This window comes from Bubalus bubalis, chromosome 6 (genome assembly GCF_019923935.1).
Source record: "Bubalus bubalis isolate 160015118507 breed Murrah chromosome 6, NDDB_SH_1, whole genome shotgun sequence".
NCBI classification, from domain to species: Eukaryota; Metazoa; Chordata; class Mammalia; order Artiodactyla; family Bovidae; genus Bubalus; species Bubalus bubalis.
The window spans coordinates 80,661,825-80,685,830 of record NC_059162.1 but is presented as its reverse complement, the minus strand read 5'-3'; the positions used below and the strand labels follow the sequence as shown (position 1 = coordinate 80,685,830).

At 41.4% G+C, this 24,006-nt stretch overlaps 1 protein-coding gene across 4 annotated transcripts in view; it reads left to right on the top strand.

Moving 5' to 3' along the window:
• The window catches only part of CACHD1 (cache domain containing 1), a 236,091-nt gene that overhangs the window by 6,125 nt on the left and 205,960 nt on the right, over window positions 1–24,006 (top strand). The gene's annotated exons all lie outside the window — the stretch shown is intronic.

Genomic DNA, 24,006 nt, shown 5'->3' with positions numbered 1-24,006 from the left:
CCTCCCCTTCCTCTCCACTAATACCTGTCTTAGCTGCTTAGCTTTTTCCTGCCAGTTGTACTTAAATCTGGGGGGGTGTGGGGGAGGGTAAGGGGATGGTTTCACACTTTATAACTTGGTGCTATTTCTGGTTGCTGCTTGAAGAGTTCCTTCCTTGAGCTTAAGTGGATGAGCCAACAGGAACCTTGGAGAACTCTGGAAGTTTGGTATTAAGTGCAACGGGATTTGTTTTGAATCTGCTTCAACCTGGAGTAAAAGTATATTGGAGGTCAAAATATAAAGGGCACCAGTTTTGACTCTACTAGTTATTAACTCTGTCACTTCCAGCATATTATTAAATTACTTTTGAGCTTCATTTGGTTAATGGGGGGGGGGGACTTTTTTAGCACACAGTCTAACATAGGAACAATCAGTAAACAGAAATAAACATGGACAGCGTGTTTAGTGCCAGGGCACAGAACCTGGAAGCTGACAAAAATTTTGCAGCTCCAGAGCCGGAATGAAACTGAAATCTAATCTTTAGAACCTGCAGATTTCAGTGTAGTCAGTCCTCTGGCCCAGGGATTACCAAAGTGTGTGCACCGACCTCATGGATGTGATGCAAAACCATCCTCTAAGATTTATGAAGAAAGTATTAGACCTGCCAATTACAGTCATTTTTATTTACTTTTTTCTTTTGGCTACACCACACAGCATGCGGGATCAAACCCATGCTCCCTGAAGTTGCTGCTGCTGCTGGTAAGTCGCTTCAGTCGTGTCCGACTCTGTGTGACCCCATAGATGGAAGCCCACCAGGCTCCCCTGTCCCTGGGATTCTCCAGGCAAGAACACTGGAGTGGGTTGCCATTTCCTTCTCCAATGCATGGAAGTGAAAAGGCTCCCTGCAGTGGAGGCATGAAATCCTAACCACTGGATCAGCAGGGAATTCCCTTATTTACTTTTAAGCTTTTTTTAATACAAGGATTTGAAAAAATATATAGAAGTAAAGAGAAGAGCATAAAAATATTCTTGTATCTCTTACCCGGCTTAAACAAGCTATCTACTTGTGGTCAGGCTGGTTTCATCTCTGCCTCTACCTGCTCTTTCCCTCCCTCCTGATTATTTTGAAGGAAATACCAGGTATCCCATAATTTTATCTGTAACATTTTTATTACATTCTTATTTAATTTCTATGTTAATGTTTTATAATAGGCATAATATATTGATATACTAGTATATAGAATTTGCAGTCCATCAATACAAATATTTTAGAGGGTATATACTTAAAATTTTTTATGACATGCCTGAGCAAAATGATTGCTGTGTGGTGGTGGTGGTTTAGTTTCTCGGTCATGACATGGACTACTGCCTGCCAGGCTTCTCTGTCCATGGAATTTCCCAGGTGAGGACACTGGAGTGGGTTGCTATTTCCTTCTCCAGGGGATCATCTTGACCCAGGGATTGAACCCTGGTTTCCTGCATTGCAGGTGGATTCTTTTTCCACTGAGCCATTGTGCATTCCCTGCTGCTACTGCTGCTAAGTTGCTTCAGTCGTGTCCGACTCTCTGCTACCCCATAGACGGCAGCCCACCAGGCTCCGCCGTCCCTGGGATTCTCCAGGCAAGAACACCAGAGTGGGTTGCCATTTCCTTTTCCAATGCATGAAAGTGAAAAGTGAAAGTGAAGTCGCTCAGTCGGGTCCGACTCTTAGTGACCCCACGGACTGCAGCCCACCAGGCTCCTCCGTCCATGGGATTTTCCAGGCAAGAGTACTGGAGTGGGGTGCCATTGCCTTGTCCTGTGCATTCCCTAGCCCTTTACAAAATAGTTGGTACCTTTGTCCAGCAGCCTCCTTTGCCTTCCAGATGTAACACCTAAGATTCTTTTGGGAAGCTCCTCTAGGACCCCTTTTTTCTCCTGGGCACATGCCATCTGGCCCTCATTTTCATGCCTGGCTTTCCCCATGAGGCTGTGAGTTTCTGTGTTTTCTTAGTGGCCAGCTTACAGTCTGAGCCGTGTCTTCTCACTCCTGCTTTCTCCCTATTTCAGAGATGGAAGGCAGGAAGGAGAAAGGAACAAAGCAAAATAAACTGTAAGGGAATGCAGGAGGCTGAAGAGAAAAGGCTGACTGTGGACATAATTATCTTCTGATGAGTTTGTCAGCAGATGGTAGTGTAGAATCTGAGGCCAGGAGAGTGGAGGGGAAAGTATAGAATGTCCAGTGCTTTCCCTCCTAGAGCTCATGTTTTATCAGAGAAGCTAAACTAATTTGAATGGGTCAAGGCAGTATAGAAAAAAATGCTGAAATATGGGATCAAGATCCATGCCCACCCCAGGGTTGCTAACTCTAACACTTCCAGGGTTCAGTCAGGCAGAGTGAGGCAAGCCAGGTATAGATCAGTAGGGCACGGTGTTGGTTGTTGGAAAGGGAGGGCACATGCCAGGGCTGAAAAGCAGGTGCTACCCAGCTCTGCCAATTGCTGCCGTGTGGCAGTGTGGGGCCAGTGTTGCCACTTGACTCTGGTTTTCAGGAGAAGCTGGGTCTCTGGGTTTTCAACGAAATCTCTCAATTCTTAAAATGTTGGCCACTAATTCAGATGAACAAAACAAAACACTGTGTGGGCCAAACCAAACATGCCAGCTGTCTGGATCAGGCCAGAGGCCACCAATTTGCAGTGTCTGGGTTAGAATTATTCAGTGAGCTCTGGGAGGTAAAGTCAGTGATTGTGTGTAAAGATTCTGGGGAAGTAAGTTTCTGTATAACAGAAAAGGGACAACTTTCTCATAGAATAGAGTTTAAGTCAGGTTGTTGTAGGAGATGAGCTTCCTGTCATCATAATTACTTAAACAGTCATTGAATGTTTATTTGGTGCCAGGCACCATGTTCATTCTGAGATAGCCATCAGTTAATTTCCAAGGCAATGAAATGGTATGAACGAAATGGTTCCAGATGCTTGGAGAAAGTATGTGAGGGATATTAACTTGTTTAGGGGTGGAGGAAGCTTCTGGAAGGTCTTCCAGGAAAAGTAGAATGAATAGGAATTGGTTAGTCAGAGGGTGGGGTTCTCAGAAGACTCTTTTGTGATGGCTCTTCAGAGAATGGAAAGATGGCCTTAAGGTTTGGAGCTTAGAGAGCTAGGGGGAAGAAAAGGCACAGGAAGAGTTCAGAGAAGCATACAGGTTGGGTAGTGGAATCCTTGGATCCTTCATGGCAGTGAAATATATGGCAGGTTACACTGGCTTGAGAGTGTAATGCCCAGTTTACACTGGCTTGAGAGAGGAACAGGTTGCCCTAGGTGATTGGACAGTCTGGGGAGGAGTTTGAGCCAGGCTAGATTATGGCTCAGGTCATGTGGTCCCATTGCTCACATTCTCAAGTAGGTTTTCCCCTTTAGTTTCTATATGACTGGACAAGCCTTCGTAGTGTTCGAGTTGAGAACTAGCTACTTTCTGCGCATGAGTCTTGTCTTTGGAGGAGATGTGCCCTGGGGGAGATGAACTAGAAACCTGGAGAAATGAGGAGCTTGGTGTCTAGAAAGCTCAACTGAAGTCATTTAGGTTTTAGCTAAATGCTTAGCAACCAGCAGCCCCAAGGCCTGCTCTGTACCTAGGCTCTCCTTCCCCCAGTCCAGTTTCTTGAGAGCCTACTTTGCAGTTTCCCTGCCTCTGACCTGCAAACGGGCTGGCTGGCCTCCCACTGTGTCCTGTGGCCTGCCCTGAGGGACTGTACAAACCCAGGCTCAGCAGGCCTGCCCTGAGCCTGTCTTTGCTCCCTGATCCACTGATGAAGTGTATGAGAACTAGAAGGACCAGAGGGAAAGTCAGACCTCCCCTACACCTCATTTTATAGGTGAGAAACAGAGGCCCAGTGGGCGGTGGCTCTCTAGAGGTCACACCAGTAGTACATGATAGACCTTGAATTCAGGTCTTGACTTTTTAGGATTCTTACTTTTGGACATTTTTCACAGTACTTATCCCATGGGAGCTTCATTTCCCAAGAGATGTTTGCTTTAAAATGGAAAGGAAACTTGATTTAATCAAGAAGCTTTATTTTAATTTCTTCTTTTGAAAAGAAAAAATGTTTTGGCTTAGTTCTTTGATGATTGAGAACTTATAACTGATAGTCTCATTTGACAGATGACTTTTTTTTTTTAAGCTGTTATTTAAATACTTAGAGGTCAGTGAGCCATTGAAGAAATACAAAATTCTGACTCCACAGTGATGTTAGCTATTTTTAAAACAGCAAATTTAAGTAATCAATAACTGGTTATAATTATGAACCTGTACAAACCAAAGTCTTTTTTTTTTTTTTTTTTTTTAATTAAAAAGGTAAAGCATAAAAAGAAAACTTTAGGGAAGGAACAACTTTTGTGGTTTTTTTTTTTTTTTTTGTATTTATATAAAATCTTCAGAATGAAATTCTACCTGTAATTTTCAGGAAGAGTGCTATTTTAGAACTGAATTTCAGGACTGCGTCTCTCTCCCTAGTTATTAGAAGTATGAAGCTCTTTCTTTCTGTGAAAATTGTAATAGTACAATTACTTTCAAGGGGTTGTTTATTTGATTGGATAATGAAACAGAATAAATGTCATTTGAAAGCCTCTTTACCTTCCCCCTCTTCATTCTGAATTCAAAAGAAGTTTTCCCTTCTTTTGACTATGCAGATTTACATAGTCCCATGATTTCTAAGTTAATTACAGTTACATCAGTTCTGATACCCAAATACCAGTGTGGGTCAACTGAGAAGCAGCTTCGGGTCCACATTTCCCTGGAAATACTGTGCTTTGTTGTCATTGTCGTAGAGAAGCCAGTGGAGGAAATTCTTATCTGTTGTACATGATAACATCCTGATTCTGTTCCAACCATAACAATTATTTTAAAGACTAGGTCAAAGCCCAAGACTCCAGCACTTTTTCTTTTTTTCTGGATTCCCCTTGGATATTTTTTTTTTTTTTCAATTTTATTTTTGCATCGAGTATTTTAAAAGATACTCCAAGGCCCTGGTGGAAGGGCAGGGAAAATCAGCAAGCCAGTGAGAATGCATCTGAATTTTTAATTAGGCTTTGAGTTGTTTCTTCAAAGTGTGGAGACATCATTAGTGATGTAAGTCTTGTTGCATTAGCAGAGACTGACATTTCACTTCAAACGGGAGAGTGCAGCTGTCCTGTGCAGATAAAAGTTGCCAAGTGTGGAATAGCAAGGTGGATTGGTAGATAATTAGCTGTCCCACATTACTGCAGTGTGGAAGAAGCCTGCCAGTCATGGGCAGGAAGGAGAAATTATTAGCAGGAGAAAATCCAAGTGTGTCATAAAGCAATTTGGAATCACTTCAGCTGTGGCAGAGCTGATAAGGCATATGTTAAGGAAACAAGACAAACTGAGTCTAGTATATGATGGCCAACTTTTTTTTTCTTTTTACAAATCTTAATTCAAAGAGGAATGGTCAGAAATTAATGATCCATAAATACACTGAAGTACCAATTCAGTCTGCCCTGACTCCGCCTATAAAATAATTAACCAGCTTAAAATAGTCTTCATATTTCCATGTCACTTGAAAATAAAGTAGGGTTCTACATAGGGCAAAAAAATATATATCACAGGGAGGTTGCAAATCCCTAACAATTACTGTGCTGTGTGTAACCATGAAAATATATTTGAAGAAGAAATTTTGAAGTCTGTCACCTCTCTGATATGTGTAACAGTATTTATAAATGGCTTGAGAATATTTTTATGGCCTTATTGGTGAAACATATGTTTATGTGTATTTAAATATTGTTAACAGTTTTGCTGTGATCTTCGCATTCATCTCTGGGAAATGAGAAGGGTAGAAAGACCTGTTGGGTTTCTTATCAGATATTTGCTAGCTCAAATAAAATGTCAATGGGATTTTTTGTTGTTGTTGACTGTATTGCTCCCTGGGCCCCTTAGTGGGATCCTGGATTCCTTTGTCCTGATTCCATCCATGTTTATTGATTGGCTTTCTCCAAAGCCCATGCCTCTCCTGGCAGCTCAGGGACAGGCAGTGCCAACGTGCTCAAGGTGGTGCGTTCTGCTTGGATGGTGTCCTCTCTGAATAAGAGATATTCTCGGCTGCTGTCACAGAGCCAGTTTTCTGCCTCTTGCTGCTTGATTCCTCCCACCCTGGGAACTGTCACTGAGTTGTTGCTGCTCTGGGTAGTTCTGGAGAAAGCCTGGAGAACTGAGGTTTTTAGCAATCTTGGATCCAGAGTAGTTTTCATTGACCCTATGTGTAATGGGGATGTTTGCCCCTCTTGTTCTCTTGAAGTGGGGGATGGGGGACTAGTCTGTGTGCTGATTTGTAAACCATCTCATTTGTTATGGGTTGATATCCCAGTTAGTGTAAATTCAGATTTCCAAGGAGGCCTGGAAAATTTTACTTGCATCCATGTGTAATCAGTTTAAAAATGTGGGCAAGAGCTGCAAACAGTAAAGCTTTGTACAGATGAGTTATTAGAGCATGAGTTCTCACAAGAAAGAGCCCAGATTTATTCATCTGTGTAGTCCTGGTATGTTAACACTGTCTCTGGCACATGGTGAGGACTCCAAAAATGTCTGGGCTACAGAAATTGGGTGGCCATCTTTAAAACAGTGGGCTTCCCTGATGGCTCAGAAGTTAGAGTCTGCCTGCTATGCGGGAGACCTGGGTTCAATCCCTGGGTCAGGAAGATCCCCTGGAGAAGGAAATGGCAACCCACTCCAGTATTCTTGCCTGGAGAATCCCATGGACAGAGGAGCCTGGTGGGCTACAGTCCACCGGGTCACAGAGTTAGACAGGACTGAGCGACTTCCCTTTCACTTTCACTTTCTTTAAACAGTAGATTTTGTAACTTTCTGATACTATTCTGAATTTAGCTTCTGCTACTATGTTTCCATTTCATTACCTACTCCAGACTTAAGTATAATGTCTTGAGCCTGCACTTGCTACTAAAGATGTAAAATGTTTCAGATGAGTGACAGTGTCTAGAAGTAAGCACCTTAATTATTGGTTGAGTTCTGATGTTTTATTTCTTCCTGTTAGAGAAAGCTTAGGTATGTATATCCAGGCCATTTAGGAATATTAAAAAAAAAAAAAAAATGTGTGTATACTTGCAAATTATGTACTTAGAGCTCTGTTATCCTAGAGATTAGATTCATCAGCTAGTTCATTTAGTGAATATGTGTTGAGCACATACTGTATGTCAGGTACTATGCTTGCATTTGAGTTCATGGTTAAAAGAAGAGAGACAAGATCTCTACTCTTATTGTGCTTGGCTGGTGTCCTCTCTGAATAAGAGCTGCCCTCGGCACCTAACTAGGGGAAATACGTTAAAGAAGTAATCATATAAATATGAGTTATAAATTGTTTTAGTAATGTTATGAAAGAACAAGGATTATTGGAAAGACAACAAGGGAAATCCTTTTAATATATGTCAGATATGTCATTTCTCGGCTCAAAACTCTCTAAAGGCTCCCATCTGACTCCAGGGTAAAATTCAAAATTACAGTGGCTTTTACAGCCCGAGTGACCTGGTCTCTGATATCTTTGGCTTTATTTCTTATCTCCCATCCCACCACCAAGTTCCCAACCTCCCCCTCCTCAACCCCCACCCCCCAACACATTATGTTGCTCTAATGCGCCAAGCACATCCTTGCCCCAGAGCGTTTGAACTTGCTGTTTCTTTTATCTGGGAATAAAATTTTTTTAAAAAAGTATTTACCTGCCCATCTTCTTTAAAACAGTATCCTCTTTCCCCTCTCCTCACTCTGCCTCCTTACCCCATTCATTTTGTTTTGTCATATTCCCTAACTTCCCGCCGGTAAGCTTTGTATTGGTCACTGCTGTTTTCTTATGGAATGGGCTTAGCCCTTACAATTAATTACTCAACAAATATTTATCGAACAATGTGGGTGGGAGCAGGCAATGGCACCCCACTCCAGTGCTCTTGCCTGGAAAATCCCATGGGCGGAGGAGCCTGGTAGGCTGCAGTCCATGGGGTCGCTAAGAGTCAGACACGACTGAGCGACTTCACTTTCACGCATTGGAGAAGGAAATGGCAACCCACTCCAGTGTTCTTGCCTGGAGAATCCCAGGGATGGGGGAGCCTGGTGGGCTGCCGTCTGTGGGGTCGCACAGAGTCGGACACAACTGAATTGACTTAGCAGCAGCAGTGGGTGGGAGCAACAACCGAGAACTGGGTGGCCTGGGAAGTAATCACAGAAGGTAATGCAGAGGAACCAGAGAGGTAGAGGAACCAATCAGAGGAGAGGTGGAGGTGGGGCTAGCAAAAGCAGGGGGAGCCAATCAGAAAGGAGGAGGGTGAGGATGTTGGCTAGCATTGGAACAGCCCGTGCAGAGGTCTTGAGAGTAAACTTTGTCATACTTAAAGAACTGAAAGAAAACCAAGTGGCTGTCTTATTAGTATAAGAGGAGAAAAATGATGCATATGAGGGATTTGAATCTTATTCCTAACCGATGCAAGCATAAGTGTTTCCCCAAACTCTTTTGGTTATGCCTTTACTGGTATGGACCCATTAGAAGGGTGAAGATGCTGAAAGACCCCGGGTGGATAGAGGTCTGGATGTTCGAAAATTGATGGTAGGCCGTTTGTTTCTCTCTTCCAACAGAGAGGAGAGAGAGAAGAGGAGTGGGGACAGGAGACTACAGATTCATTAAAAATTAAAATAGGAGAAAAATGTAAATGTGACTTCATCGTTCTACACCTATGAATTAAAAAAAAAAACAAAACTCATGCTTTCCATGTTACTTCTTTTTCTTAAAGGGGAATAAACAAAACAGACTTCCAGAGCAAACTGTGATTACAACAATGAAGTCCTGCAGTAGTGATTCAGATGTTCTTTCCTTCTGTTATGTTACAGTCATTCAGATAGATAGATTTACACACAATAAAATGTACTGTTTTCTCCCCCCTGTAGCTAGCAATGATCACTTTTTAATGTGACCTTGAAAGTTCAGAACCAAATCTTTGAAGTGCATCAGACTTTTTAAAATTTTAATTTTAAGATTGTAAAATGATCCTGATGCTGGGAAAGACTGAGGGCAGGAGGAGAAGGGAGTGACAGAGGATGAAATGGTTGGATGGCATCACCAACTCAGTGAACTCCATGGACATGAGTTTGAGCAAACTCTGGGAGATAGGGAAGGACAGGGAAACCTGGCATGCTGCAGTCCATGGGGTTCCAAAGAGTCAGACATGACTTAGTGACTGAACAACAAACAGCAAAATGTATATAACATACATTTTTAAAATTTTAATTATTTTTAAGGGTGCAGTTGTGGCATTAATGGTTCAGAGTGGCTGCACCATTTTACATACTTATCAACAATTCACAATAATTTACATTCTTGCCAACACTTTTTTTTTTTTTTAATAATAGCCATCCTAATGAGTGTGAAAATCTACCCTTTTTGGTGTAGAGGTCCACGGATGCACATCATGCAATTCTCACCACAGTCTAAATAAGGAAGTTTTTATCACCCTTCAAAATTCTCCAGTGCTATTTCTTTGTAGTCATTCCTTCCCCTCCCCAACTCCCCTACACTCCAACCTGCCATGCCTGAAAACCATCTCCATCTCTAATTTTGCTTCTTCCAGAGTGTCATATAAATGGAGGCATTATGATATACATTTTGAGTCTTGACTTTTTAAATTTAGCATAATGCATTTGAAATTCATCCACATTATATATATATAGTTTATTCCTTTTTATTGCTGAGTGTAGTCCCATTGTGCATATGTACCACAGTTTGTCCATTCAGCAACTGAAAAACATTTGGATTTTTTGAGGTCATAAATCTATAAATATTCCTACTGTAAACATTCTCATACAAGTTTTTGTTTGAACATAGTTTTCATACTTGTTGTTCAGTTGCTTAGTCATATCTGACTCTTTCAACCCCATGGACTGCAGCACACCAGTCTTCCCTGTCCTTCAACATCTCCTGGAGTTTGCTCAAACTCATGTCCATTGAATTGATGATGCCATCCAACCATCTCATCCTTTATCACCCCCCTTTTCTCCTGCTCTCAATCTTTCTCAGCATTAGGGTCTTCTCCAATGAGTCGGCGCTTCCTGTCAGGTAGCCAAAGTATTAAAGCTTCAGTTTCAGTATGAGTCCTTCTCACACTTCAAGGGGTGGGACTAGCATGCTAAGTGTATGTTAAACTTTGTTGAAAACTGGCAGTTTGTTTTCCAAAGGGGCTATCTCATTATATAGTCCCACCAGCAATGGGTAAAAATCCTGGGAGCACCACAGCCTCTTCAGAACTTGATTGGGCCAATCATTTTAATGTTACCCATTATAAAATGTGCTCAGTCGTGTCTGACTGTTTGCAACTCCATGGACTAGGAATTTTCTAGGTCAGAATACTGGAGTGGGTAGCCTTTTCCTTCTCCAGGGGATCTTCCCAACCCAGGGGTCTAACCCAGGTCTCCTGCATTTGCAGGTGGATTCTTTACCAGCTGAGCCACAAGGGAAGCCCATTTTAATGTTATCCATTGTAAAATGTGTGAAGTGGTATCTCATTGTGATCTTAATGAATATTTCCCTAATGAATAATGGTGCAAAGCATTTTTTTCACATGCCTATTTGCAGTTAGCCTATCTTTTTTGGTGAAATGTGAAAACATCTACCCACTTTTAAATTGGGTTGTTTCCTTATTTTTAAAAAATGACTGATTTTTAAAATTTGTGTATTTGTACATTGATCATTGCCATCTAGTTTTATAACATTTTCATTACTCCCCAAAGTTCCTATGTGCCTGTTATTGAGTTTTGAGAAGTAGGTACTTGAAAAAAAATTCAGATGTGCTTTTAATTTTCCTTATGAGTACCAAATTCTACCACTGTTGTTTTTTAAAGTGACACTGTTTTTTCATCTTTTTGCCTTTTCATACTGTTCATGGGGTTCTCAAGGCAAGAATACTGAAGTGGTTTGCCATTCCCTTCTCCATTGGACCGCATTTTGTCAAAACTCTCCACCATGACCCATTTGTCCTGGGTGGCCCTACACAGCATGGCTCATAGTTTCATTGAGTTAGAAAAGGCTGTGGTCCATGTGATCAGATTGGTTAGTTTTCTGTGATTGTGGTTTTCAGTCTGTCTGCCCTCTGATGAAGAAGGATAAGAGGTTTATGGAAGCTTCCTGATGGGAAAGACTGACTGAGGGGGAAACTGGGTCTTGTGCATCTGGTCCCATCACTTCATGGCAAATAGATGAGGAAACAGTGGAAACAGTGACAAACTATTTTGGGGGGCTCCAAAGTCACTGCAGATGGTGACTGCAGCCATGAAATTAAAAGATGGTTACTCCTTGGAAGAAAAGTTATGACCAACCTAGACAGCATATTAAAAACTAGAGATGTTACTTTGCCAACAAAGTTCTGTCTAGTCAAAGCTATGGTTTTTCAGTAGTCATGTATGAATGTGAGAGTTGGACTATAAAGAAAGCTGAGCGCTGAAGAATTGATGCTTTTGAACTGTGTGGTGTTGGAGAAGACTCTTGAGAGTCCCTTGAACTGCAAGGAGATCCAACTATCTTCAAGGAAATCAATCCTGAATATACATTGGAAGGACTGATGCTGAAGCTGAAACTCCAATACTTTGGCCACCTGATGTGAAGAACTGACTCATTTGAAAAGACCTAATGCTGGGAAAGATTGAAGGCGGGAGGAGAAGGGGATGACAGAGGATGAGATGGTTGGATGGCATCACTGACTAATGCACATGAGTTAGAGTAGGCTCTGGGTGTTGGTGATGGACAGGGAGCCCTGGCATGCTTCAGTCCATAGGGTCACAAAGAGTTGGACACAACTGAGCAACTGAACTGAACTGTTTTTTCATAAATTTGCTTTCATAGCTTAAAGAATAATGGTGCCCAGGATTAGAAAGAATCAAGTATGATCTAAGATAGGTAAAAAGATCTTTAAAAGAGAATTCTGGACTTTGCAGTTCTTGTTTTCAGCTAAAAATAAAGCATTATATAAGAGCTTTGGTTACTGTGGCCTTTGTAGAATCTTAGATTTAATTGGTTAATCTTAGTAACTATTGGTTGAACCCCTGTACTCCTGTACACCTCAGCACTGCTCTAGGCGTAGGGTATAGTGATGAACCAACTGAATCCCCCTTGCTTTTGAGAGGCTTGCCTTCTGGGAGAGAGATTTAGCTATGCAAAAAATAAATCAAGATAACACTGGACCCTGATCAGTTCTGGGAAGGAGTTAAATTAGGCTACTGTATCATTTGAAAGAAGCCTGCTGAGGGAGCTAAGACTTGAATGTGTTTGGGGAGGAGGACCTGGAAGGAACTTAGGAAAGAAGTAGAGAGCACAGGGCCAGAGAGGAGAATGGGTCAGGGTGTTTGAAAGGAAAGCTGAAAGGAGGCACTGAAGGAGGGTGGCAGTGGAGGAAGAGGAGAGAGGATAGTTACAGTGGGAACCGAAGAGTCTAGATTTTATTCTGGCTGAAATTGGAAGCCATTGGCTGATTTGAGGCAGGGAGTGATGTGGTTGTGATTGATTTTTGCTTTAATAATATCCCTCTGGCTATTGGGTGCTGTGGTGCTTGGGGGATGTGGGTGGGGAAAGGCAGAAATGGAAGCAAGGAGACAGAGTAATAAAGGTATTTATCCTTCATGGACAGGTAACGCCACTTTTACCTTTGTGATTTCATTTAAATATGATGAAATTGTGTTATTTAATGCTTTACATTCCACAAAGGTCTACTGGGCTAAGGCTATGATTTGAGAGAAAGTAGGACAGCTACTGAAGAATAACAATTCAAGAAAATAAGAGTTTTCAATACAGAAAATGAGACAACAGTGGTAATCTCCTTCCTGTGTACAGATACTGCATGGAGTGATAGATCCTCAAAGGTGGTTGAGATCTTAGCTTACCAGCCATGTAACTTTTGATAAATTCTTTCCCCCTCTTCATAGCCTCAGCTGTTCACTTCATAAAGGAGGAAAATAATACCTGCCACAGCTCCAGGCTGTTGTAAGGGTGGCCGTGTCTGTCTGTCAGAGACAAATCACCATCATCATCTGTGGTTCTGTTAGGGTGTTTAGAATTGCAAGTAACAACCCATCCCAACAACTCAGGAAACTTCCTTAAAAGATAGTTTGTTGGCTTAACTGAGAGATTTCCGTGTAATGTAAGCTTCAGGCATAGTTTGATTAAAGCCAAGGCTTCTTTTCTCCACCCCTACCCCAACATCCCCCTGGCTCCATCACCCTCAAGGAGTTAGCTAACCCTCAGGCTGGCTTTGCCTGTAATAAAATGAGTTTGGTGATCCCAGGTCTGTCTGGGGCACATCAGACTCCAGGAGAGTAAAGAGCCCCCTCCTCTTGTAGGATGCCTTGGGCTTATCCTGACTGGACCTTACCGTGGTGAGTGGAATGCAAGAGGATGGAATGACAATCATTTGTGCCCATTAGGACCTGTTCCGAGAATTAGGCATGGAATTGATTCCACCCACTTCTGATGACTGTTACATAATTGAGTGATTTGGACAGAAGGGAGATAATAAAAAATGTACTATAGTTATCTCTGTTATTCCAGGGGCAGCAGAATATGGGAATCATTTTCATCACTTTGGTGTCTTCATTCTGCTGGACTCCATTCCCCTCCTCCTAAAAATTTAATTATTTACTGATCACTTATATGAAACAAAGGCATGGTATCATGTCAGTATAATGATCCAGGACTGCTTAACTATTTGATTAATATAAGAATTCAATCAATTAGTTTCAGAGATGATTCTAATAATATATATATTAGAATATAATTTTAGCTTTATGTGCGGTTTGGAATTACCCATGCTGGTCAAATTTACATTTTATGAACACTACTGATACATCTTAATATACTTTACAGACAGAATTATGTTTCTAAGCACTAGTGACAGATACTTTATAATTTGTGTTTTGAAAATTAAAGGCTTTTTACCAATCTCCATTTGCCCTTCCCTAATGTCTTGTTTGGCTGTGTCCATTCCATAATGATATTTAGAAAAGTCATGAAGAGAATTGCTACTTTAGGGTGTGGTAATTAAATAGCCTGCATGTATTTCATTTAGTTATTGAAATGAAATAATAGTTAATATATTTCCAATCAACATAAATACAACATTTATTGGATTTTAATAAATGATTTTTGAGAGGTTTATAGTTATGAGAACAATTACCACCTATTTTGGACAAAGTTATCAACAATCCATTGTTTAGAGAATCTCATTATGACATAGTAAAATGTTTTCAAGGAGGTGAAGTATGAAAAGGATGCTTTTTTTTTAGCTTACCCTCCAAAATTTGTCTTCTGTTTGAGCTGATTCAAGAGTTATAGGACTATGTAACACAGTGAACTTCTTGTTGAAGTTTCATTTAGCATGTTCATAAATTATTGAAGTAAAGATTTGTGGTGCCATTCCCAAAATATCTGACATTGAATCAAGAGATGGAAAGGCTACTAACACAACCACCATTGTTCCTCCATCCATTCTTTCAATCCACTTAAAATGTGCATACAACCTACTGAGCAGGATGGCTTATTTAGTAATTTTAGGTACTTTCCTTTTCATGAGAATTTCATTATTATACATTGGTTCACTCAGGTATGAGGTTAAGATCAAAATTGTATTGACATTACTATTTCTTCTCAGTTTTCTCATCACATCAGCATTCTGTAAATGCCTTTTTTTTCCTCAAAACATTCACATCACTATATAACACCTTTGAAATGATTCTTGTAGCTAAACATTTCTCTTCAAGAAAATTAGAGATACCAAGGGAACATTTCATGCAAAGATGGGCTCAATAAAGGACAAAAATGGTATGGACCTAACAGAAGCAGAAGATATTTAGAAGAGGTGGCAAGAATACACAGAAGAACTATATAAAAAAGATCTTCACAACCCAGATAATCACGATGGTATGATCACTCACCTAGAGCCAGACATCCTGGAATGCGAAGTCAAGTGGACCTTAGGAACCATCACTACCAACAAAGCTAGTGGAGGTGATGGAATTCCAGTTGAGCTGTTTCAAATCCTGGAAGATGATGCTGTGAAAGTGCTGCATTCAATATGCCAGCAAATTTGGAAAACTCAGCAGTGACCACAGGACTGGAAAAAGTCAGTTTTCATTCCAATCCCAAAGAAAGGCAATGCCAAAGAATACTCAAACTACCACACAATTGCACTCATCTCAAATGCTAGCAAAGTAATGCACAAAATTCTCCAAGCCAGGCTTCAACAGTATGTGGACTGTGAACTTCCAGATGTTCAAGCTGATCTTAGAAAAGGTAGAGGAACCAGAGATCAAATTGCCAACATCTGTTGGATCATTGAAAAAGCAATAGAGTTCCAGAAGAAATATCTGCTCTGCTTTATTGACTATGCCAAAGCCTTTGACTGTGTGGATCACAGCAAACTGTGGAAAATTCTTCAAGAGATGGAAATACCAGACCACCTGACCTGCCTTTTGAGAAATCTATATGTAGGTCAAGAAGCAACAGTTAGAACTGGATATGAAACAGACTGGTTCCAAATCGGGAAAGGAGTATGTCAAGACTGTATATTGTCACCCTGCTTATTTAACTTTTATGCAGAGTACATCATGAGAAACCTTGGGCTGGATGAAGCACAAACTGGAATCAAGATTCCCGGGAGAAATATCAATAACCTCAGATATGCAGATGATACTACCCTTATGGCAGAAAGCAAAGAAGAACGGAAGAGCCTCTTGATGAAAGTGGAAGAGGAGAATGAAAAAGTTGGCTTAAAGCTCAACATTCAGAAAACTAAGATCATGGCAAATAGATGGGGAAACAGTGGAAACAGTGACAGACTTAATTTTGGGGGGCTCCAAAGTCACTGCAGATGGTGACTGCAGCTATGAAATTAAAAGACACTTGCTCCTTGGAAGAAAAGTTATGACCAATCTAGATGGCATTAAAAAGCAGGACATTACTTTGCTAACAAAGGTCCATCTAGTCAAGGCTATGGTTTTTCCAGTGGTCATGTATGGATGTGAGAGTTGGACTACAAAGAAAGCTGAGTGCTGAAGAATTGATGCTTTTGAACTGTGGTGTTGGAGAAGACTCTTGAGGGTCCCTTAAACAGCAAGGAGCTCCAACGAGTACATCCTAAAGGAAATCAGTCCTGAATATTCATTGGAAGGACTGATGTTGAAGCTGAAAGTCCAATACTTTGGCCACCTGATGCGAAGAACTGACTCATTTAAAAAGACCTGATGCTGGGAAAGTTTGAAGACAGGAGGAGAAGGGGACGACAGAGGATGAGATGGATGGATGGTATCACCGACTCAATGAACATGGGTTTGGGTGGACTCTGGGAGTTGGTGATGGGCAGGGAGGCCTGGCATGCTGCAGTCCATGGGGTCGCAGAGTTGGACACAACTGAGCGATGGAACTGAGCTAAACATGTTAACCAGGAAAATTGAGTAAATGATAAGTAATCTTTCATTATAATTTTGTCCATTTTTGGCTGTGCTGGGTCTTCATTGCTGCCTGGGCTCTTCTCTAGTTGTGGTGAGCTGGGGTTACTCTCTAGTTGCAGTGTGCAATCTTCTCAAAGTCACCTGCCATGGAACAACTGAGCCCCTGGGCCACAACTATTGAGCCTCCTCTCTGGAGCCTGGAAGCTGCAACTGCTGAGCCCTTGTGCCACAACTACTGAAGCCCTCAGGCCCGTGTTCTTCATTTCATTATATTTAATGTCTGCTACTAGCTTAGTATTCTCAAAGATGCTGAAGAAAGAGGGGTCAACAAAATATAGTCCTACTTTCCTGAGGCAGACATTCTCCTGGGGTGATTAGTAAGCAGGCTGGGAACAGCAGAGGGCTGAGATCAGTTGGGGAAAATTACGTGGTGCAGTGGTCAAGACTTTTGCCTGATGGGGGTAGATGTGTCACGTGCCCTGGAGGAATTGTCTGAGGGATTAACTCTTTTCAGACTAGACTCCCCCAAGCCCCATTTCTCCTGGCCTTTTTAGAAGACTCACTAGTGGCCTGTAAACAATTACTGTGCTTTGCTCTTCCTCTGTATTTCCTATAAACCCATCACTTGGATTTTTATTTCTTTTTTTTTTTTCAACTGAGCTGCCTGGGGTTTGCCCCATTCTCCAAGCACTGTCTTGACAGGAAAGGGAATACTTACCTTCTTGTAGGCTTTGTGGATGGGCTTCTAACTAAAAGCCATTTTTAAGTAGCAGAGGTGCCCCTAAATGTGACAAGAGATGTGAATAGTTCCAGCGGTCCTCAGTTTACAAACAGTCTGGCTTCCAAAGCTCGTTTTGAAGTCTGTTGTTTAGAATAGCATTCACCCAGAGGGATTATAAAACAGGCCTCGTTCCCAACTAGGCCAATTCACAAAAGCCTGTTTGGAGAATCTTGGATTTTCATCCAAGCTTTCTCACTGCCCTTCTGAACCTCAAGTTCTTCACTGTAAAAATTGGGGGTACATTTAGTAATTGTTGTAGGATTATAAGTGAATACTGGCACAATGCCTGATGCCAGAGGTCCCACAAAATTTTAGCTCTTCTTTATGAAAGAAAATGTTGCTGTGTCTTCAAAATTTCTTGTTTCATCTCTCACTTCTAGACTTTTTGAGCAGCAGTGACGGTTGTGGGTGTGTGTATGGGGATGAGAAATGAGTAGGATGACTCTTCTGTGTTATTAAGGGCAGGGAAGAAGAAAGCATAATATGATCTGTTGTTGTTTAGTCACTAAGTTGTGTCTGACTCTTTTGCAACCCCTTGGACTGTAGCCTGCTAGGTTCCTCTGTCTATGGGATTTCCCAGGCAAGAATACTGGGGTGTCTTGTCATTTCCTTCTCCAGGGAATCTTCCTGACCCAGAGCTCGAACCAGCATCTCCTGCATTGACCAACAGATTCTTTACCGCTAAGTCACCAGGGAAACCCTAGAGTATGATTAGCCACTATTTATTGGATGTTTATTATGCATCATGTACTGAGTGAAGCACAGATTGTTTTGACTATTATTATTTAACTCAAACATAGCCCAGTGAACCAACATTTGTTGCCAAAATTTCTGTTCCTAATAGCTCTGGCCAAAGTGGGTGGTTCTTCAGGTACAAATGGCTAAACTCAGCCTCTGCCCACTCCACCCCCCCCCTCCATTTAGCACCTGTCTATAGATCAAGAATAACTATTTGGGGACATTTTTTCTGTCACTAAGCTGTTTCAGCAAAAAGAAAGTTGCATTTCAAATCCCCAAAGGGCAGAACAGCCTTCTCTCTCTCTGGTACAACAGGCCTGGCTGGGCTTGGTTTCCTCTTGAAATGTCTCCCTGTGATGTTATAACTTAAAAGATGGAGGGCTGTTTGATCCAAGCCCAGGATTTGTTGGCTACAGGGTTTTTGTTAATAGAAAACACTCTTGCACCTCTAGGGGGGAGAAATTAAAGCACATACTTCTTCTTCTTTGACCTTCGAACCCTTGCCATTTACATCAAACACTCGCAGGGAGAGAAGGCTAAATTAATAATCTGTGATAGCTCCCTCTCTAACAAGCCACGCTTTAAACTTGGCATTTTCTCCCCAAGCTGATGAGTTTCCATCTTCTCAGAAGATGTGTGTGCCCATCAGACATCCGAGGGGCAGAACACACTTTATTGGGAAGTATGGTGCTTTGCTAACACCGTGTTCTCCATTCAGTGAGTTTCAAAAAAATTCTGTCTTTCAAGAACAATTACAAAGTAGTTGTACAAAGACTAAGTGACTTGGCTTCTGAGCCTCAATTATTTTTTCTGTAAAATGGGGAGTACTAGCTACCTCAAAGGGTTGTGGTGAAGATCAAAGAAAAGTATGTACATAAGAGTGCTTTTGTCCTATGCTTTTTAGATTTAATCTCTTATTCTCAGGGAGTGTCCAAAAATGGTAATGAGAAGATAGGTGCAGAGTCATATTTCCTCTTTTATTTATTCGCTGGTGGCTCAGACAGTAAAGCATCTGCCTGCAATGCAGGAGACCCAGGTTCGATCTCTGGGTTGGGAAGATCCCCTAGAGAAGGAAATGGCAACCCACTCCAGTACTCTTGACTGGAAAATCCCATGGACGGAGGAGCCTGGTCGGATACAGTCCATTGGGTTGAAAGGAGTCAGACACGACTGAGTGACTTCACTTTCTTTCTTTTATACTTGATTTACAGTATTTCAGGTATGTAGCAAAGTGATTCAGTTACACACACACACACACACAAAGATATATATATATATATTCTTATATATATATATTCTTTTTCAGATTCTCTGCCATTATACATTCTATGTATCTATTTTATATATAGTGTTATGTATCTTCAGTTTAGTTCAGTCGCTCAGTCGTGTCCAACTCTTTGCGACCCCATGAACTGCAGCACACCAGGCCTCCCTGTCCATCACCAACTCCCGGAGTCCACCCAAACCCATGTCCATCGAGTCGGTGATGCCATCCAACCATCTCATCTTCTGTCATTCCCTTCGCCTCCTGCCCTCAATCTTTCCCAGCATCAGGGTCTTTTCAAATGAGTCAGCTCTTCGCATGAGGTAGCCAAAGTATTGGAGTTTCAGCTTCAACATGTCCTTCCAATGAACACCCAGGACTGATCTCCTTTAGGATGGACTGGTTGGATCTCCTTGCAGTTTAAGGGACCCTCAAGAGTCTTCTCCAACACCACAGTTCAAAAGCATCTATTCTTCGGCACTCAGTTTTCTTTATATTCCAACTCTCACATCCATACATGACCACTGGAAAAACCATAGCCTTGACTGATGCACCTTTGTTGGCAAAGTAATGTCTCTGCTTTTTAATATGCCATCTAAGTTGGTCATAACTTTCCTTCCAAGGAGTAAGCATCTTTTAATTTCATGGCTGCAATCACCATCTGCAGTGATTTTGGAGCCCAGAAAAATAAAGTCAGCCACTGTTTCCCCATCTATTTGCCATGAAATGATGGGACCAGATGCCATGATCTTTGTTTTCTGAATGTTGAGCTTTAAGCCAACTTTTTCACCCTCCTCTTTCACTTTCATCAAGAGGCTTTTTAGTTCTTCTTCACTTTCTCCCATAAGGGTGGTGTCATCTGCATATCTGAAGTTACTGATATTTCTCCCGGCAATCTTGATTCCAGCTTGTGCTTCCAGCCCAGCGTTTCTCATGATGTACTCTGAATATAAGTTAAATAAGCGGGGTGACAATATACATCCTTGACGTACCCCTTTTCCTATTTGGAACCAGTCTGTTGTTCCATGTCTAGTTCTAACTGTTGCTTCCTGACCTGTATACAGGTTTCTCAAGAGGCAGGTCAGGTGGTCTGGTATGGCCATCTCTTTCAGAATTTTCCACAGTTTATTGTGATACACACAGTCAAAGGTTATATATCTGTTACGTACACACAGTTATGTATCTGTTGACTGCTAATTCCCAATTTATCCCTCTACCCAATATTTTTTCTTTTAATATGTAGGATCAAAAGTTCATGCCCGTTTGTTTTCAGTAAACCTTCAACCTATGAGGTCCTCATGTAAAATTAAAAGATGAAATCTAGACAACTTTGTGTAAGGAACTTTAAAAAAGCAAATAATCAAGCCCATCTTATAGTCCATATGTGATATGACTAGAATGTTAATAATACCTTAAATTTATTACTCTGCTTTACAGCTTGGGCAGGAAGTGCTTTGAAATGGCCCAAACTCTAAATGTGCAGTCCATGAATGTCAGAGTCCTCTATAAGAACCCAAAGCAGTGGGAAATGAGGTACTTTTCTTCAAATACTGCCCCCTCTTTTTTAAAAACATTATTAATAAAAATGAACATTGAGACACTAGCTTTGTTGTGTCAAAATCATATACTGTCTTTGATTTCCTTAAAAGATGTTTCCTTAGTTTTCTTGCTTCACTAATAGTGGTTTGAAACTCAAACTTACATTTTTCTCCATGAGTTTAAAAAGAATGGGACTGTTCGTGAAAAGTTCAGAATAAAAAATGATTTTTTTTCCATTTGGGTATCATTTTTCATTGGGAGAAAAAGGAGGGTTGAAGATATTCTATAGCTGGACTATAAATAGCCTATATTGGGGGGATGTTTTATCTTTAGTCAAAGTTGCTGGAAATCTTTGTTGCTCAAGGGGTAAGGGCATTTTATAACTTGAGGAGGAGACCTCCAATGCAGGTTTGATCCCTGGGTTGGGAAGATCCACTGAAGAAGGTAATTGCCACCCACTCCAGTATTCTTTCTTGCCTGGGAAATCCCATGGCCAGAGGAGCCTGGTGGGCTACAGTCCATGGAGTCACAAAGAGTCCAACATGACTTAGTGACCAAACAACAACAAAATAGGGAAGGACAGCCTATTTTCCTGATAGCATGGAGTTTGGTTCTCATATTATTTTCTTAGAACAGACTTTATACCAGCAACTCTGGCCTCCATCCTCCTCCCCTTTCCTAGCCTTTATCCGTGGGTCCATACAAGGCATTTGGACAACACTAAGTGGATCCTAGGGCTCCTTAGGAGAATATGCCTGCCAAGCAGGAGATGCGGGTTTGATCCCTGGATTGAAAGATCCCTGGAGAAGGGAATGACAACCCACTCCAGTATTCTTGCCTGGAAAATCCCATGGACAGAGGAGTCTGGTGGGCTGTAGTCCATGGGGTCACAGAAAGTCAGACATGACTGAGTGACTAAACAACAAGTGGATTGTGGTTCCAAGTCCCTCCAGGCTCATCTCACGAGAATGAGTTTTCCTGCTCATGCCAAGAGGTAACATCCTCTGTCTGAAGTCCTCTGTCACACACTCATAGTAGGGTTTTTTTAAATTAATTTGTTTTTTTATTGAAGGATAATTGCTTTATAGAATTTTGTTGTTTTCTGTCAAACCTCAACATGAATCAGCCCTAAGTACACATATATCCCCTCCTTTTTAGGCTTCTTTTTATGGAGAACTCACTTTTCCTCTAGAGTTAACAGGATTGTAGAAGATAGCACTGGGTGGGCACTTCCTGGGTGTGCAGTGCGGTTGTCTTCTGGAACGAGTACCATTTTGAGTACATGTTTTGTTAGCCATGTGGAAGGCTGGTGAGTCAAGGAAGGCATTGGGTGGTGAGAACACTGGGTTTGTCTTTGAGGACTCAGCCTGGCATTGCCTTCTCTAGAAAGTGGTCTGCTTTTCTACAATTAAATTTGGGTTGAGTACTGGCCCATTGTGCCCTCTTTGAACTTTGTACTTGCCCTTGTGTCCTGCGTATGGGTATACACTGCCTACTCTCCCTGAATCCTTAATATCCTGCATGGTGTCCAGAACAAGAGCCGGCCTTCAGTTAGAAATGAATGAAGGAATGAATTTGGAAGTAAGACCCAGGGCTCCACTTTAATCTCTCTGGTTCTGTTTCCTCATCTATAACATTGGAGTAAATAATCCTTCACAGAGCCGTTATATCAAGTGAGCTGTCTCTAAAATCCCTTTGTGAATTATTAAACAATTTACATATCAGAAATACTGATGTATGTGTAGGGAAAGACTATTTTATCTTTTTATATATCTAGGTAAATAAAAGGACATTCTATTTATTACTATGGGTAGATTTGTTTTGTGTGTAACAATTTCATTCTCCAAGAAAGAAGTAATTCTGAAGAAATAATGAGGTGAAAAATATAGTCATTCATTAAGCCAATGATGGCCCATGAATTGTTTGAAAGTGGTTAGTCACTCAGTCATGTCTGACTCTGCGATCCCATGGACTGTAGCCTGCCAGGCTCCTCTGTCCATGAAATTCTCCAGGCAAGAATGCTGGAGTGGGTAGCCATTTCCTTCTCCAGGGGATCTTCCCAACCCAGGGATCAAACCTGGGTTTACCACATTGCAGGCGAATTTTTTTATACTTACTTATAATGTTATGTATTCTGAGAAAATGTATCATGTGTCTTTTGGTTTTTAGTTTTCCTGTTTTTGTTGTTAAATAAGATTCCAAAAGTATAGTGCAAACACTCAGTAGAAAAGTTGCAATTTAGAAATGTACATTCACATTTTCACATTTAAGATTTCAATCCATTCACTTAAAAAAAAATGGAAATAGAACAAATTGTTCAATTGCTTGTCTCAATTTAACAGTCTTGGAAAAGACTAGAAGGTACTCTACAGTGTTCAGTGAATGTAAAAATAGACCTGTGTTGCTTAACGCAGATCTATATGAGAAGTTCATTACTAGTTATATTTATACTTCCAAAGATTTGAGGGGCAATTTGAAAAGTGTATTACTGTATGTTGCTGCTGCTGCTAAGTCGCTTCAGTCGTGTCCGACTCTGTGCGACCCCATAGACGGCAGCCCGCCAGGCTTCCCAGTCCCTGGGATTCTCCAGGCAAGAATACTGAAGTGGGTTGCCATTTCCTTCTCCAATGCATGAAAGTGAAAAGTGAAAGTGAAGTCGCTCAGTCGTGTCTGACTCTAGCGACCCCATGGACTGCAGCCTACCAGGCTCCTCCATCCATGGGATTTTCCAGGCAAAAGTACTGGAGTGGGGTGCCATTGCCTTCTCCGGTATTACTGTATAGGTAATTGTTATACCTTTCTTATGACTTACTCACAGGAAGGAATACTCTGAATGTGTTGTGGCCCATGGTGTGGCAACACAAGAAGGCAGGTATAGGAAAGGAATTGCGTGGATACCAACTAGCTCAACCCTGGAGTTACAGCAGCCTTGTTAGGTGGTTTTGTCTACACCTTCTTTTCCCCCTGGGAATTACCAAGGAGGGGAAGATCCCCTGACACTAATTTTAAGCCTTGTCTTCTCCCTGCCACAAACACCTTTTCTCCTCCCTGCAGTGGGTTTTAAACCCATTTTCTGTGTGTGTGTGTGGGGAGGGGGGGGGGCGCTCATTTCATGAGCTCATGGTCCTCATAATCTGCTTACAGAAATGTATGCATATTAAGAGGACGTATTTAATAGACTCTGCTGCCTCTGTGAAAGAATGCTTTGTGGAAGAGAGAATCCTTTGTGTAT